General features: G+C 39.6%; 1 pseudogene; it reads left to right on the plus strand.

Annotated features, from left to right (window-relative positions):
• The window catches only part of LOC120572754, a 572,223-nt pseudogene that overhangs the window by 291,043 nt on the left and 264,007 nt on the right, over positions 1 to 17,173 (plus strand).

Below are 17,173 nucleotides of genomic sequence, written 5' to 3' on the forward strand. Positions count from 1 at the left end.
TCAACAGAACGTTGTACTGCAGCTTGCAATGGAACAGTCTATTGAGTGCAGCTCCGCCATCTTGGACTGAATGCAACACAATGTTCTATTGAGTTTCTCCTCTTGTTGGTTCTATAGTCTTTGGGTACATGTTGGGCAGGATGCAACGCAAACAAAATATCGCATAATTATCGCGAGACTTTCGGTATAATATCACGCAACGTGATATCGCGATAACGATATTGAGTCGATATATATTGTGCACCCCTAGTGGTTGTTTAACTCAGATAAGTCTGATTTAACTTTCGTAACGGGCCGGGTGGGTAGCGCACTGAGTCCATGACGCTAATTTCTGATTACTCCACGTTGTCATTGTGATTATTATGTGATTACATTCTGAATCTGCCCCGTTCTCTGTCAGGTTAATATAGTAGCAGTATAGTGCCTTCCTCTGATGTATACTCAGCCTATTACTGTAACCACGGCTGGACTGGGACAAAAAAATCGTCCATGGCATTTTTGGCCCAGGCGGCCCACTCCCCCACCCTGATTGGTCAGACACATTCCCTGCAGACAGTCCTCTTAAAATATGCGTGCATGCTATGATATGAGTTGTCTAGTGTTCAGCGTTCATGTGATCGTTTTGGATCCTTCAAGAGGAGTCTCAAGACTTATCTGTTGATCTTATACTTAAATAATTCATTCATTCTTAGAGTTATGATTTGTATATTTATGGTATTTGTTTTTTTATTATTGATATTTGAAATTGTATTGCTATTACTATTAATTAATTAATATTGGCTTAGCAACTTTTAAAAACAGTTTACTGTCAATTTTTGATAAGCTTTGTATAAAACCAAATGTCTAAATACAATAACCATAACCCTTTCCAAAAGCTACAATTGGAGAGTAATGTATGTCCGTTGCAAGAATAGCGCCAATACAAGAAGGAAGCGCTGTACCCACTCACTTTTGATTGATGACCTGGAGGCCATAGAGTATACAATGTCCATACTCAAGTGCAAGTATTTGCCAAAGATGAAAAGTATAATTGTTTAATCACATTTTAAGTATACAAGTATGTATTGTCAGTAAAGTCAGTCAAAATGTTGCCTTGGCCCACACCACTGAACAAGAAACATTTACTCTAACAAGGTAACCTTTAAAAGAATGAGAAACAGAGAGAAATGTCAGCTAAGTTAAGGTATAATTAATTTAGTTTAAATGTCTGGGCAATGTAGAGAGACAGTGGTGGCAGTATAGGATGAGGAATGAGCATTAATGCTTACTCCACTGATCACCAGTCCACAGTCACGTGAAACAAGGAATAGGTTAGCTTAAAACTACAAGAGTTAAAATGGTACTGGCATTCCACAAAGCAACTTTGGCTTTGCAATGCTACTGAATAACATTAGCTAATTTAGCAATTCAAGGAACACTGATGCTTGTATCAACACTTATTTTATAGATCACACAGACTTTTCAGCTACCCAACAGGCCAACCGCTAGCATTTTCAATGTAAGCTTAAACAGTTAGGTTACCTGACAGCCACTAACTTAACTACAGCCAAACTGCTTGTTGTCGTTATGACGTGAGGCACACAGCAACTTTTTATAGCATAGCAATAATGTATATTGCATTTAATTCTGCATATTGCAGAGTGATTTGTTGCTTATTGCTCTTTAATCTGTATTTATGTGCTTTCATTATGTACAGGTTATATTTACATATTCTGTATTTCCTTATTTTACAGAAAACCACACACACACACCCAAACATGTCAGACTTGTTGGCACATTTTGAGGCATCCTCCTGTAGATTCTTAATGTTTTTCTCCTGTAATTTCTCTGCACCTCCCTTGCGCTTTGGTGGTCGTTGTCCATTTTAACGTGGATGCTAAACTTCCAGCATAACTTGTACGGCTCGTGTCTCAGGGCCGGGAGGCGATATTACGAATCCCACTATGGCCACGCCAAGACAACAGCAAGTCAATAGCATTTATTGGCCAGGCGTCCATGCTTACGCAAGGTAGCGTAACCTTTCCTGGATTTGATTGGGTGCCAATAAAGAAAATTAACCAATGGGCCGCTGTCAGTTCTTTATGGGAAGAAGAAAAGAAAAGGCCTATAAACTAAATCTAGAATTACATCTATAGACTATTTCTAATTTATATTATATTACACTGACTCACTTACCGTTTCCAGATGTTTGATATCAGGATGATGAGCTGACAGAAATGACATGTTGTCCAATTAGAACAGACCCACCGTGGTGACGTTTTTGGTGGACCTGTTCCTTTAATAGTCGACTCGGAAGAAAGCGAACGTTTTGACAATAAACTACATCAACACAACAGTATGTGGAGTTAAACTGGATGGGTCCAACAACCTCTGAATAGTTCTACTTGTTGTTAAACTGGACGGGCCCAATAACCTCTGAATAGTAGCATTTCAAAATGTAACTACACGTCGCAGCGATGCACGTATCTCGGCCGTGGCTTGGTAGCGTTGCATTCCCCCCTAATTCTCTAAGAAGGCTGGCCAGCTCAGCGGCGTCTTTCTCCCGTCGCGTGCCGCTGTCTCTCCTACCTACACCGGCCCCCTGCACCCTGTCCCCCCTCCCCTTTCTACCTGCCTGTGCGCTGTGCCGCTGCACATGAGAGAGCACAGAGGGGAGGGGCTGCTCCTCAGTCACAGAAAAGAAGAGAGAGTTTACTGTCTTGGGGCCCATAGGAGAGAAAAACCTCCCGTACTCGCTGGACAATGCTGGCGACTTTTTTTTTTTTTTTTATATATACAGAAAGTCTTTTTTTACAGAAAGTTGCCAGATTTTTCACACACACACCGACTCGACGCACAAGAGTATTAACATCAGACCACTTACGTAGGCTACGGTGAAAGCTCCGAACTTCCTGTCAAAAGTATAGTATTGATATCAAACTTAGGTATATATCAATATAGGGCTTACTGAAGGCATTTAATGGTCAAAATATTGTTAATAAATATTCAAATATATTCGAATATTAATAAACAAACGAACTTCGAATATGATTTTTGGGCAAAAGCCCTAGTCCAGGGTTTAAAGAAGGTTGTTCACTAACTCTTTCTCTCTGTTTGTCTGTTGCTATAGAAACGGAGAGGAGGAGAGGACCCAGACCTCACAACTGTCAACACTGTGACAAATCTTTCACAAAAACAACATATTTAAAGATTCATCAGAGAGTTCACACTGGAGAGAATCTACACAGCTGTCATCAATGTGTGGCAGCTTTCACACGACAGCATGACCTAAAAATACATCAACGCATTCATACTGGAGAGAAGCCGTACAGTTGTGATCAATGTGGGGCAGCTTTCACACAACAGAGTAACCTAAAAACACATCAACGCATTCACACGGGAGAGAAGCCGTACAGCTGTGATCAATGTGGGGCAGCTTTCACACAACAGGGATACCTTAAATTACATCAACGCATGCACACTGGAGAGAATCTACACAGCTGTCATCAATGTGGGGCAGCTTTCACACTACAGCGTGACCTAAAAATACATCAACGCATTCATACTGGAGAGAAGCCGTACAGCTGTGATCAATGTGGGGCAGCTTTCACACAAAAGTGTCACCTAAAAATACATCAACGCATTCACACTGGAGAAAAACCTTTCAATTGTGATTTATGTGGTAAAACCTTTTCTCAGAGTGGTCACCTTGAAAACCACCAACATGTTCACACTGGAGATAAACCTTACAGCTGTGAACAATGTGGGGAAACTTTTCCAGGAAGAGTAGCCTGAAAAGACACCACCAGCACATCCACACTGCCTCGTAGTGAACATGTTTCCGAGCCAAGCTGTTTCCTCCTGCCTCCTCCTCATGCCCTGATAGCTGTGTTGTTATATTCTGATCTTCTCTCCACATTGAAGGCCGACCAGCAGTAACTTGATCTTGATCTGAACAGCATGGATGTTATCCTGGCTACGACTACTTAATACGCTACCTCCCTTTGAAGGGATTAAATCCACTCAAAATTAGCTTTTATTCCTGTAATAAATATTCTTTCAGGGTTCAACTGCTAGCACTATTTAACTAATGATGCAATGGAGTATTTGTTCTTAATTAAAAAAAATCCCATCATTGTTTACTAAGGTGATTGCTGAAATATTTAGTTTATTTTCCCTTAAGATGAAGAAAAGAAGCAAATCTTCATAACTAGAAAGCTTTAATCAGAACATGTCTGCTGCTGCTGCTTAAAAAATGACGAACAGTTAATGTGTTAAACTGCGTCTGTGCCGCTGCCATCTTGGGACTAACAGCTGATCTTAAAGACTCATAGAAAAAGATTTTTGTACTGCTTTTGGATGTTCATGTAAAAGAAAAGAAAAAGCTGGTGGAAAATGCAGAGACGGAGGCTGCTATAATAATAATAATAATAATAACTTGGATTTATATAGCGCCTTTCAAGGTACCCAAGGTCGCTTAACAAATAGGGGGGAAGGAGGGTTAGGGGTCAAATCACTTAGTGAAAAGAAATGTTTTGAGGTGCTTTTTGAACAGGGGCAAACAATGTGTGAGTGGAATTGTTAAGACTTTTACTTGCTTAACTTTAGCTATGTTTCCTCGAGGTAAAGATAAAGAGATATTTTAGCTGGCTATGGTAAACAGTCTAGCTAGAGTGAATGAATGAAATACAAGAACAAACCTAGTTAGCTATCCGAAACTCTATTCTTTGCCATTAATATAAGCCTGCTATCTCTAGTAGTATTAAAAACAATATCAGTCCCCACAGAATGTTGTCACTGAAAACTAAATTTCATAGTGTCACTGGTAGTGTTATTGTACCGTTATATCATTCAGCAGATGGACACTGGAATATATTGAGAGAGAGAGAGAGAGATGGCAGGGCAGCTGATTCTGAGGGAAGCAGCTTGATTGAGGTCAGTAACGTTAGTGGTCTACAGCAATGGTTCTCATAGTGTGGTCCAGGGGTCCCCAGCAAATTATTTTCGCTATAATTCCATCCATAATTAACAGATTGTTTCATAGACTCATTCATAGTCTTTCTGTAATAAAACATCTAAAAGCAAAAATCCTATGAGATGACAAAATCTAAGGTATAGCCTAAAAATAATTAGGCTATGCCTAAAACAGCTGGTTGGATTCAGGGGGAAGTTTAAGAGCTGAAGAAGGCTGTGGAATTTGGTCAAAAGCTCCAAATGAGAGAATGTGAGCCTTGTGTTGAGAATATGTTAAAGATGTATTCCCATTATTTGTTTTTGTCTGCTTTATACATATTCTTGTTTTATTATTTGTAGTTTAACATTATCTTTTCTTACTTTGTGTACCTTTTCATTTCATAATGTATATTTTACATTTTATATTAACTCTTTGTATTTTCCGTCTCTGAATATGGTTTAACATCTGTTCAGATTTGTTCACTGTAAAAAGGAGAACTTTAAATTAACTTAAATTTCTCATCTTACTTTGATTTTGATTTAAACTGAAAAAAAAATTGTAAACTATGTTAAAGTAGTTACTTCAACTCACTATATTAAGTTTCTGGTGATAAGTTGGTCTCAATGCAAAATGTCTGGTGGCGCAACTTTGAAATTGTAGTTGGACTGAAGTTGAGGCCAGGTCAAGTACTCTGTGCATGCTTCATGCTAAGAACAGGGTTTCCTGAGCAGTTTTGCAGGGTTTTTTTATAGACAACTTCTGGTTCTGCTGGGAACTCTGAACACAAAAAAACAATTTTAAACATATTTGACAGATTTATTTAATCAGATCTTCTTGTTCTCTTAAGTGTTTGTGTTCAAACTCTAAATGTTTGACAAGTTGTTCTGCGGTCGGAATACAAACATCATCAGGTATATATTGGAACAAAAAGACATTGTAGTGAACACATAAGTCACAACGATTAATCAGAAGATCAGCTGTTCCTCTTGATCTGTTTGGTCCGATCCCTATTTGTCTGTAACTGACGTCTTTAGTTCCTCTCACTGCAGCTCGATCGCTCTCTGCAAAAGACAATTATGTTACTACGTGATGATAAGTGATGTAGCAGTCCTGTTAGTGTAATGCTACTGCAATACGTAATACAACAATAATATTGCATAAAAAAGATTAATTATCAGGATACAGGAAGTCTGATTCAAATAAAAGTTTAAATTGACATTTTGGCGGGAGATTGGCATGGTGTTTTGGTCCCAAAACAGGACTTTCCTGTCCTGGAAGTGTTTATTTTAACCCAAACCACAACTTAATCCTGGTTAGACTTTTGGTGCCTAAACCTAACCGTCACAAGAGCAACATAACGGTGACTGATCGTCGTTTCACAGCATTTAAAAGAACGCCATATTTCCTCCGATATCATACGAATGCAGGCGCGTTGTGCATCAATTACACAATTCCCGTAAGATACATTAATCACATGAAATGTGGCAGGTAGATGATTTATTATTACTTCCTGCTTCCTGCAGTAGCAACCTAATGCTAACACTTCCAAGCCTCATTATAATTTTGTATTTTTTATATAGTGTTGCTGATTCTGTTTTTCAGTTTTTATTAATTTTGTTGTATTATGTTTTTTTTATCTATTTTATGTATATTCATCTTCATCTATCGCTAAATAAATTTACCCAGCATGCCCTCTGAGGGTTTCCTTAGTATTTCTTTTTTTACTTAATGTTTCATGAATGTAACATTGTTGTTGATTTTAACGTGCTAAATAAAAAAATCCATAAAAAAGTATTTCCTTGATTAATTGATTCATTAATCTTGGTAGATAAAATGTGATAATATTAATTATTATTAATATTATTACTATTATTTGAAGGGAACATGTTTATTAGAATAATGGTGCCAATTTTGATTTTATCCAAGAAACTCATGTTTCAGAAACAGATCAGTGTCATTGTGGAGGAGTCAGAGGGGAAGAGATGTGTGGTTTTATATTATTATTAGAGATGTCAGCAAATAGGTTTTATATTATTATTAGAGATGTCAGTAACAGGTTTTAAATTATTATTAGAGATGTCAGCAAATAGGTTTTATATTATTATTAGAGATGTCAGCAAATAGGTTTTATATTATTATTAGAGATGTCAGTAACAGGTTTTATATTATTATTAGAGATGTCAGCAAATAGGTTTTATATTATTATTAGAGATGTCAGTAACAGGTTTTATATTATTATTAGAGATGTCAGCAAATAGGTTTTATATTATTATTAGAGATGTCAGTAACAGGTTTTATATTATTATTAGAGATGTCAGTAAATAGGTTTTATATTATTATTAGAGATGTCAGTAACAGGTTTTATATTATTATTAGAGATGTCAGTAAATAGGTTTTATATTATTATTAGAGATGTCAGTAATAGGTTTTTATAGAGACGTCGGTAAAACATCAGCAGTGGTCGCTCTACTGCAGGGAAAGTTTAAAGGTCATGTCATCAAGCACCTTACAGACACATGGTAGATGGATCATACTTATTACCAGTCTCTAACAACCAATCCTCTTCAGGTAGAACTGGTTGTCTATCTACAGATTGAAGGAGTCTACGTCGGCAGAGAGAGAGACCGAGGGAGAGAGAGAGAGAGAGAGAGGCTGAACTAGGATTTAGCATTTGTGTTTACGGCACCTGCAATATCTTTTTCTAAGGTTCACACACACACATGCTCACAACTGTTATCTTCGCACAACACATGCCAGGGTTGAGTTGTGTTTGACTGCTTCCTTTCTTATACACATTTCCTCTTTTTCTAGCCGACTGTCTGGTACGTGATGTTACCATCAGTGGCAGCTTGTCAATAGAGGGCGCTGGGGCGCCGCCCCCATCAAAATTCCAAGAATATAAATGTTTACAAAAATGAAATAAAAATAAAAAATAAAATAGTTAACTCATACGATGTTCGCTGGAAGAAAAAAAGAGGATAAAGGATTTTGGAGCGGACCAACCTGATTTACAAATCCAGCAGCAGGATGAGGCCAGTGAGCGAGGGCGAAGCTACACCGGAGCTACTGATGGAGTCGGCTGGCTGGATGTGATGTTAGAATTTCTTTTTGCTTTCCCTGTCTTTTATTTCAAAAGTGTCGGCACTGAGGTTTTGTGGACAACAACGGGGTTAAGAGACCTAAAACATCTCTCTGAATAATGCAAACGTCATGAAAGTAGTCGCAGACATCTTGATAATAACATGAAGCTAACCTTTTTGGGCAGAGTTAGCATTGCTGAACAACTAGATGAAGGCTACAGGATTAGCATTAGAAGACACAACGATGAGGTGACACTAAATGGACACGTACTGTCCAGGATAATAGACTGTGTGACATTTTGTGAAGCTGACAAAAACAACGTGCAGGAAAGATTTTTTGAGTTCATCCCTCTGCAGTCAGCTACAGCTGAGTCCATTGCTACTGCCCTAACAGAGCGTCTTGCTACTATCCTTCCTGAGGATCAGAAAAGTAAGCTCATCTGCCAGGCATATGGTGGGGCCAGCGTGATGAGGGGTGCCACTTCAGGTGGAAAATACAAGATGTGTACCCAAATGCCCACTACATCCACTGCTACGCACATCAGCTCAACCTGATAATGCAACAGGCCACCTCTCACATATCCAAGGTTTTGGCAGCTTTTTTTCCAAGTCACCCAAGTGGACATGTTTTCTGGATAAAGTGGTTGCCCATAGACTGCCAAGATCCAGCTCTTCATCATCTTCTCATTTCCTGTTTTTAGAGCATACAAGACTCAGGTGACTTTGACTCCAATACCATCACGTACAGTACAGGCCAAAAGTTTGGACACACCTTCTCATTCAATGTGTTTCTTTATTTTCATGACTATTTACATTGTAGATTCTCACTGAAGGCATCAAAACTATGAATGAATGCATATGGAATTATTTACTTAACAAAAAAGTGTGAAATAACTGAAAACATGTCTTATATTTTAGATTCTTCAAAGTAGCCACCCTTTGCTTTTTATGATAACTCTGCAAACCCTTGGTGTTCTCTCAATGAGCTTCATGAGGTAGTCACCTGAAATGGTTTTACCTTCACAGGTGTGCTTTGTCAGGGTTAATTAGTGGAATTTTTTCCCTTATTAATAAAAGCAAAGGGTGGAACTACTTTGAAGAATCTAAAATATATTTTTTCAGTATCTTTTTTGTACATAATTCCATATGTGTTCATTCATAGTTTTTCCTTCAGTGAAAAGAATCATAAATAAATAAAAAGGAAACGCATTGAATGTGTTGAGAATGTTCAAAGCCTATGCTATGTCTGAAGGAAAGGAGAGCAAAATGTATGTTCAAGTAGTTAACATGCTTCTTATGTTTGTAACTTGAATCTTGTATCATATTGTCTTGCTCTTCTTAAATACAAAATACATAGTTGTTTAAATAAAGTAGTGCTGGTTGTTTTCCCAGTTTCAAAGTACTGCTTTGCATTTATTTTTGTAGTATGCAGTTCAATGTGCAGTTAGTTACATGCTGTTTTCAGTTAGGCTACTGTCTTATGTTTCCTTACATGACAAGTCCTCCTGTGTATGAAATATGTAGCTAGGCCATGATGTGATAACATGTATGTTGAATAGCCTAGGTGGTAGTAGACTTCACACATTGCATTTCAAACAGATGATTATTATGAGTATGCGTAATGATTACTGTGAAGTGTAATGTCACCATCAGCACATCTAGGAAGTTACAATAGTCCTCTTTGTTCTTCCCATCCTAAAACATTTTCTGTGTTATTAATTTGTCCGCTTTCTGTCTTTCTTTATTTTAGAGGAAGCATTCCAGTGTCTCGCAAAGAGCAGAAATGGCGTCAGATGATGGTGGTGAACGAAGTGCCCCCCCCACCACCTCCTCTCAAACAAGCAACACTCAGCACCTCAGCAATCACCCAAAGGAAAGTCACATGTTAGATGTAACAGCAAATTCTTTACAGACACTTTTAACAGCTGAGTAAATAAAGAAACTGAAAAGGGGAAATTGGTCAGTTCTTCTCTTTTTTAACCAAGCAAAACATCGTTTTGCATATACTCTATATAATCTTTGTTTCTCTACAGCAAATGATAATATATTGTACTTTCAGGGAGACTTGGGCCTAACACATTCAGCCAGTTGGAACAGAAGAACACACCAGAATAGGCCTGTTTAGCAAGCAGGATTTGGTGGCCGCATTCCTACTCTTATAACATGCAATTCAATGTGGAAGTAATCCAAGTATTCAGAATATGTTACTCAGATTAATTAATGTAACGGAATACGTTACAAATTACGGAAAAGGTTTATCTCGTTTTTTTGTGATGGTCAGTACATTTTTTAAACTAATGTATTATATATATTTTAAGAGGCAGGACCCAGATCTGAACTTTCCACAGCTTGTTCAATATACAGGCAATTTTTTAAGTAAGGCTTTCTAGATGAATAGAATGCAATGATGCTTAGAGTGTGTGTGTGTGTGTGTGTGTGTGTGTGTGTGTGTGTGTGTGTGTGTGTGTGTGTGTGTGTGTGTGTGTGTGTGTGTGTTTTGCTGTGTCCCGGGGGCTTCAGATGGAGGTTGAACTAACAGACTTGTTGCTGCCCTTCAGCTCTCACAGTTGGCTTTGACTTCATGTATTAACTTCTAGCTGTGTTCTCATCAAACGTCACCATCTGCTAGAAGAATTGGGATGGATCCATGGAAAGGGGGCCCGTCTGATGCCTTGTATGTTATGAAGAGTTGCCGGTGAAAAACACACATCTAAAGAATGTAAATGTGACCCTCAATGTGAGTAGTTTGTCTCTTTGTAGCTGCATGAGGCTCATTCTGCTTTAACCTCTGTTGCCTGATTTTGGTCTATTTCCCAAAGGGGAAAAGCTTCTAACAGAAGAACTGGGAGGCCAGAATGCATGTATGAGACTTCATTAGAAACCTACATTCTTCTAGTTTATGGAAATGGGCTGGATTAACATAATATAACCTCTCCACAACCTCTCCACAACTTCTCCACAACCTCTCCAACCTCCTGGACCACATTTTGCTAAATGCTTTTACTCACTTCTATACTATTATAAAAAACATACTAAATACTTAAAATGACTTCCAAAACCTTTTAAACATTCATTCAAACCCTGTTGATCATATGTTCTCATAAATCACATGGATGTGGCTGCTGGCTCTGGGAGGCGGGACTTAGCTCTGCTGACCATTCATTAGGACTGGCTCGGGGTGAAAACTAAACAGAAAAAGGCGGGGATAGTTTCTTTGTGTAGACAGCAACGTGAAGAAAACAAACGTACCCAGGAACTAGGGGTGGGCAATACTGGGAATTTTGTTATTGATCTGATACCAAGTAAATACAGGGCTAGTATCGCCGATACCGATTCCGATACTTTTACTTGTAACTCCAACGATCATTGAATAACTAGTGATTTTGCCTTTAGTTAGTTGATTATCATTAGTAAAACACAGGCAAATCTAAATGTTTTATTTACTAACTAGAACAATATAAAAAAATGTAATGGTATAAAAATTAATATACAGTAACAAAATATAAATATAACAAAGTCCCACGACCCCAAAAATACACCTACAATTATACACAGATATATGTGAAAAAATAAAAAAATAAGTAAAACAAAAACCCCAATGTATAAATATGAATGTAACTGTTCTGACTCTCCGCTCTCCGCCTCGGGAGGCAGGAGGGAGGGAGGGAGAGAGAGAGAGAGAGAGAGAGAGAGAGAGAGAGAGAGAGAGAGAGAGAGACAGAGAGAGAGACAAGAGAGAGAGAGAGACAGAGAGAGAGAAAAGAGATAGAGAGAGAGAGAGAGAGAGAGAGAGAGAGACAGAGAGAGAGAGACAGAGAGAGAGACAAAGAGAGAGAGAGAGACAGAGAGAGAGAGAGAGAGAGAGAGAGGAGACAGAGAGAGAGAGAGACAGAGAGAGAGAAGACAGAGAGAGAGAGAGAGAGACAGAGAGAGAGAGAGATAGAGACAGAGAGAGAGAGAGAGAGAGAGAGAGAGAGAGAGAGAGAGAGAGAGAGAGAGAGAGAGAGAGAGAGAGAGAGAGAGAGAGAGAGAGAGACAGAGAGAGAGAGAGAGAGAGAGAGAGAGAGAGTATCGATCTCATCACGACAGTATTGATCCGATACCAATACTCATCTTGGTATCGATACTATCGATTTTTAGATGGATACGCCCAGCCCTACCAGGAACACGGTGCAGGGCGGGGAGACGGAACGAGGTCGGCACATGAAGTTAGCAGACAGTTAGCATGGACTCTACAGGACAATATTCCTAACCTGGAGGAATTCTTTCCATCTGGGGACACTTCCGGACTACAGGAATATTAATAAGACCGGAAAGGACGGGGACTGGAGGTTTAGGACAGACTCCAGGTAGGGAAGCGCCATCATCTTCTCCTTTTTATTTTGTTCCTTTGTTGTTGATCCACGCGCCATGTGTTAAAAATAATAATTCTCTGTGTGTTGATCAGCAGATAGTATATGAGTATAGTGATGTTCTAGTGTGGAGTGTCTCCTGTCTCATGGTGTGTCTCTGTGTGTTGAAAAGCAGTCGCCTGCTGTATTCATCTTATAGGAGTATTACTAATGAAGCAATTTAAAAGTCACATTAAATCCATAATAACTGACTCCCATTTGTTTGATGTAATCTTCAAGATATCAAAAAGTACTGTATAATTACTGTGGTCAGCAGGGATTATGAAACTAATTGACACAGAACAGCCTAATCACTAATCCCTCTTTTAGCTACAATTTTAGGTAAACTGTAATTTGGCTTTAAGGTCCCCCTTGGCTTCTTGCTATCAATCTTCTGGATTAGACCGTTCAGCTTGTCCAATTTGAAACTTGAAACCGTTTTTTTTTTTCTGAATGAGAAGAACAGATTCACTGGCCCTCATTTATCAACCAGCGCAGATCTGAGCGCAGAAATCATCTTACGACCGGCTTCACGTGTGATTCATCAAACGTTGGTATCCCACCAATCAGAGCGTAAGAATGGTCGTACATTGATAAATGCAGCGGCTGGAAACGATTGTAATTTAAATATCACGCCCCGATATATTCTCGGTTTTGAGGCCTCACCGCTACAATTTACAACATGGTGAGAGGTAATCCGGCTGAGAAGCAGCCCTGATATCTCAGGTTCATTTGCACCAACGTGTGTACTTTTTGGCAGCCTGCAAACTGGTATTAAAGGCTGTAGAAAGAATGGGGAATGGAAGGAGATCACTGATGTGGTCAACAGTGTTGCCGTAGTAAATCAGACTCCAGCTGAAGTTCATTTAATTTATACACCCTTGACACATGTATTCTATAGTCCTAATAGTAATATACAGGCTTATATTGCCATCTCTTAGGCCTACATGTAGGTGTACTTATATTTGAATAAACACACAGTAGCAGAGTTTATGCAGTGTCTTTTATTTTACTCGTGTTTTTTTTCACGAGTCAGAACGAGGCAACAGCTGCGTGGATGTTTCTATGTCTTTACACACCAGAAAGGTGTCTGCTGCTGCTAGCCTCGTCTGGACACACGTATGTTTCCCATTGATCAAATGAAATACCATCTTAAACTTACAAATATACTGATTTGATTACAGCAAAGACAACGTCGGCAGTATTGACGGCAAAATAGGCTCCAGAATAGGCCTAATTCATTCTGTATTGATATTAGAAAATCTTTTTTTTAAATTACATTTATATATCTGCATTATATCAAATACATACATCTCTTCCTTTTCTATTTTGCCTGGAAACGCTTCCAACACGCTCGCGTCTCGCGTGAAAAATAGGCGTCGGTTCTATTTCTAGCAGGCACGTGTCTCAGGCGCATCTCGAGCCACGTGTCACGCAGGCAGTGTAAGCTCTAACCTGTTACCATGGCAGCCGAAATATAAACGAACACGACATGCGGCTGACACGCTCGCGCGATGCAGCCAGTGTGTAACCAGCGTTTACTACTTACTACTAGTTTCATCACTTCAGCAGAGGTGGTCATTTCCAAACAGGCTCAGTAGCTTGATGGTTAGCAGTGGCGGATCTAGAAAATGTTACATGGGGGGGCAACGGGGTAGCGAGAGATCTTGGTAGGGTGGCAGGGGAAGACGGTACATGGGAACCCCCATATGTAAACTGCTATGCCCTACTACGCCCCGCGACGCCCTGCTATGCCCTAAACTGCTACAACTATTATTTCTAGTCATAGTTCCATTATCTTTTTTGTTACTTTAATTACCATTATTATGAATCATAATTCTCTATATCTGTATATCTGTATCCATCTGTATCTAACCAGCGACCACCAAGACCCTGGATCTGTCTGATGTTTCTGTTTTTCCTCGCCACTCTTGCACCAAATGCTTCCTCTTGGGAGAATTGTTGGGTCTTTGTAACTTAAGGAGTGTGGTCTAGACCAGTGGTCTTCAACCTTTTTTGAGCCACGGCACAGTTTTTACATTAAAAAAATCCCGCGGCACACCACCAACCAAAAATGACACATTGTAGCCTAATAATCAGAATCTGCATTTTTCCTTTTTTTAAATGTATCCATCGCTTTTGCAGGCTTACATCGATGATCTCGGCCCTACTGCTTACATCCTGGCACTGCGGGATGCACGCGAAAGGTGGCAGCAGGGCTCCAGACTAACTTTTTTCATTAGGAGCACAGTGGCCCCCAACTGAAAATTTTAGTGAGACAACCAAAAGGTGCTGTAGAAATAAAGTTGCCTTGCCTTACAGCCTCAGCCTGTCAGTCAGTCCCCAGGGCACAGAAACCACTGCTGTGCCTGCTCGGCTCCGAGGAAGTGTAACGTCAACAGCACCGCGACCGCTCTCGGCTCGCCATTAATATCATATCACAGCAAACGCTGTCTGCTCGAACCACTGCTGTAACCACACTAGAAACCACTTTATCGCCATTTTAGTGACTCTCTGTGACTTCAACAAAACTGCACAGCTGACGTAGTTTGCACGGTCTGCAGCTCTGCGTGTGTGCGAGTGTGTCAGAGCTCTGCTCTCTGTCTCTGTGTTTCAGAGAGGACAGATAAGCGTGCACTGCCGCTCTCAGGTACCGAAATGTCAACGTTTAACGTGTAAAAAAGGGGGCAAATTTACTGGTCGCACATGTGCGACTGGATGTAAAATTCAGTCGCACACTCAAAGTTTGAATGACTGCCCTGCTGGCAGTAATTCTATTGTCTTAAATCAACAAGGTCATTATTGCGCTATGCTGCCACCTACTGACACAGAATAGTATTTAATTTCTCTGCCTGTCATCATATTGAGGCACAGATGCGCAACAATGGAAAATTATTTGCAGTAACTCAATAAAAAAAATTGTTGGCCCAATTAAGTAAAATCGGATAATTTCCCACGGCACACAGGACGATCTCTCACGGCTCACTAGTGTGCCACGGCACAGTGGTTGAAAATCACTGGTCTAGACCTACTCTATCTGTAAAGTGTCTCGAGAAGAGTGAACTGTTGTTGTATATGTAAATATTTACATATCTAACCCTATAACATATACAACAGAATGGAAATAGCCAAAAACTGAAAACACGTCATGTCACACGACATGTTATGTTACTGTACTGCAATTTATATGTAAGGAGAATATAAACCAACCATATGGTCCAGGGGTTACTGCAGCCTCCTCTTCCTCTCTGTCATCTTCATCTGCCTCCTCCTGATCACTCTCTGCCTCTGTCCCTCTCTCTAACTGCAGCCTCCTCTTCATCCCTCACTGTCAATTCTTCCTTTCCCTCTTCTCTTTCACTCATTTCTGCATCTCCTTCTGTGGTCTTCTCCTGCTCTGACCTGCCTGGTCTCTCCAGTTTACTGCCTTTCCTTCTTCATTTCCCTCCTCCTCTTCCTCCTGTCGCATCTCAGGATTTTCTTGTCTGACAATATCCCCACTTTTAGGTTTCAGCTAATATCTCCAGCTACTCTGGCCTGCAAAAGTCAAGATGTGAAAAGCTCTTGTTATTCTTGTATTACATTACACTGTATGGCCCTGTAGCTAATAAGTAGCCTAAAAAACATAACATCAGACGAGATTTATTACATGCACACATCAGTTATGTTTAGACTAGCCTTCTTAATCCCGTTGTATTTGTTGTTTTCCCAGTTTGACAGTAAAGGATGTTGCCTGGTTTAATTTGTGCAGCCGTATTGCCGTGATATGTGAGAGGAAGTGGATTTTATAGTAGCCTACTCCTTAACTAATCATATACAAATGATCGGTCTCAGCAAGCTCTGTGTAGTGTGTTGTAACGTAACGCCACCGAAACGGCGACCCTCTGTAAACGTTATGAATTCAAACATGCCAGTTTGTAATATTTTGTATTATGCTCTTCTTGTCTTTACTGAAATCAAACTAATCAAACAGCAGAATGCGCTTACAAATCCCCCCCTGTAGATCCGCCCCTGATGGTTAGAAAGTACCGGTAAAGTATGGATTTATAGCAGAGCTAATGTTATTACTTTAAGTTAGCACACTTAAACAACCGAGTCTGAGGGAGACAGGAAGACAGCTGTCTTTTGTTTTTAAGACTTTTATTGTTGCAAAGTTCAAACATCAAAATACCATACATCAAATCATGATATGATCAAATAATTAAAGAGACTATATCTTACATTGCCAGAAGGTGTAGGAAAAGATGCGACCGATTCTATTCTGGCTCAAAAGTCTTTTTGACTCCACCAGTCACTTCTCAAAGTTTCCTCTTTAATTATTGTGTTCGTTGAAAGGCAGACCAGGAAATGAATACTCAGGATTAGTTCAGTTAAACTATAACAATCTTTAGTAAAATGATATTGCAAACAGATATTTCATATGCATATGGATCAGCCGCTCCTTCGAGACTTTCTCTCTCTAACCACCAACAAAGTCTCTCTGGGTCTGACCCCGGACCTTCCTTTTCCCTTTTCTTTTATTCATCTTCAGGTTCCTCCTCCCACCATGGTGTCTGGGCCGCCAGTCGGTGTGATATCACTCAGACTCTCTGTCTCCGAGAAGATAGAGAAGTTGCGCTGCTAGCCTTGGGATCGCTCTCATTCTCTTCTTCTCTCATGGCCTAAAGATTGTCTGTTCCTTTAAGAGATTTCAGTAGGTGCATTCTGTTCCAAATGTTTATCAAACAAATGATGAGCACTTTTGCTCCACTAAATTTGAACCCGTCTTG

Source organism: Perca fluviatilis, chromosome 14 (assembly GCF_010015445.1).
Source record: "Perca fluviatilis chromosome 14, GENO_Pfluv_1.0, whole genome shotgun sequence".
Taxonomy (NCBI): Eukaryota; Metazoa; Chordata; class Actinopteri; order Perciformes; family Percidae; genus Perca; species Perca fluviatilis.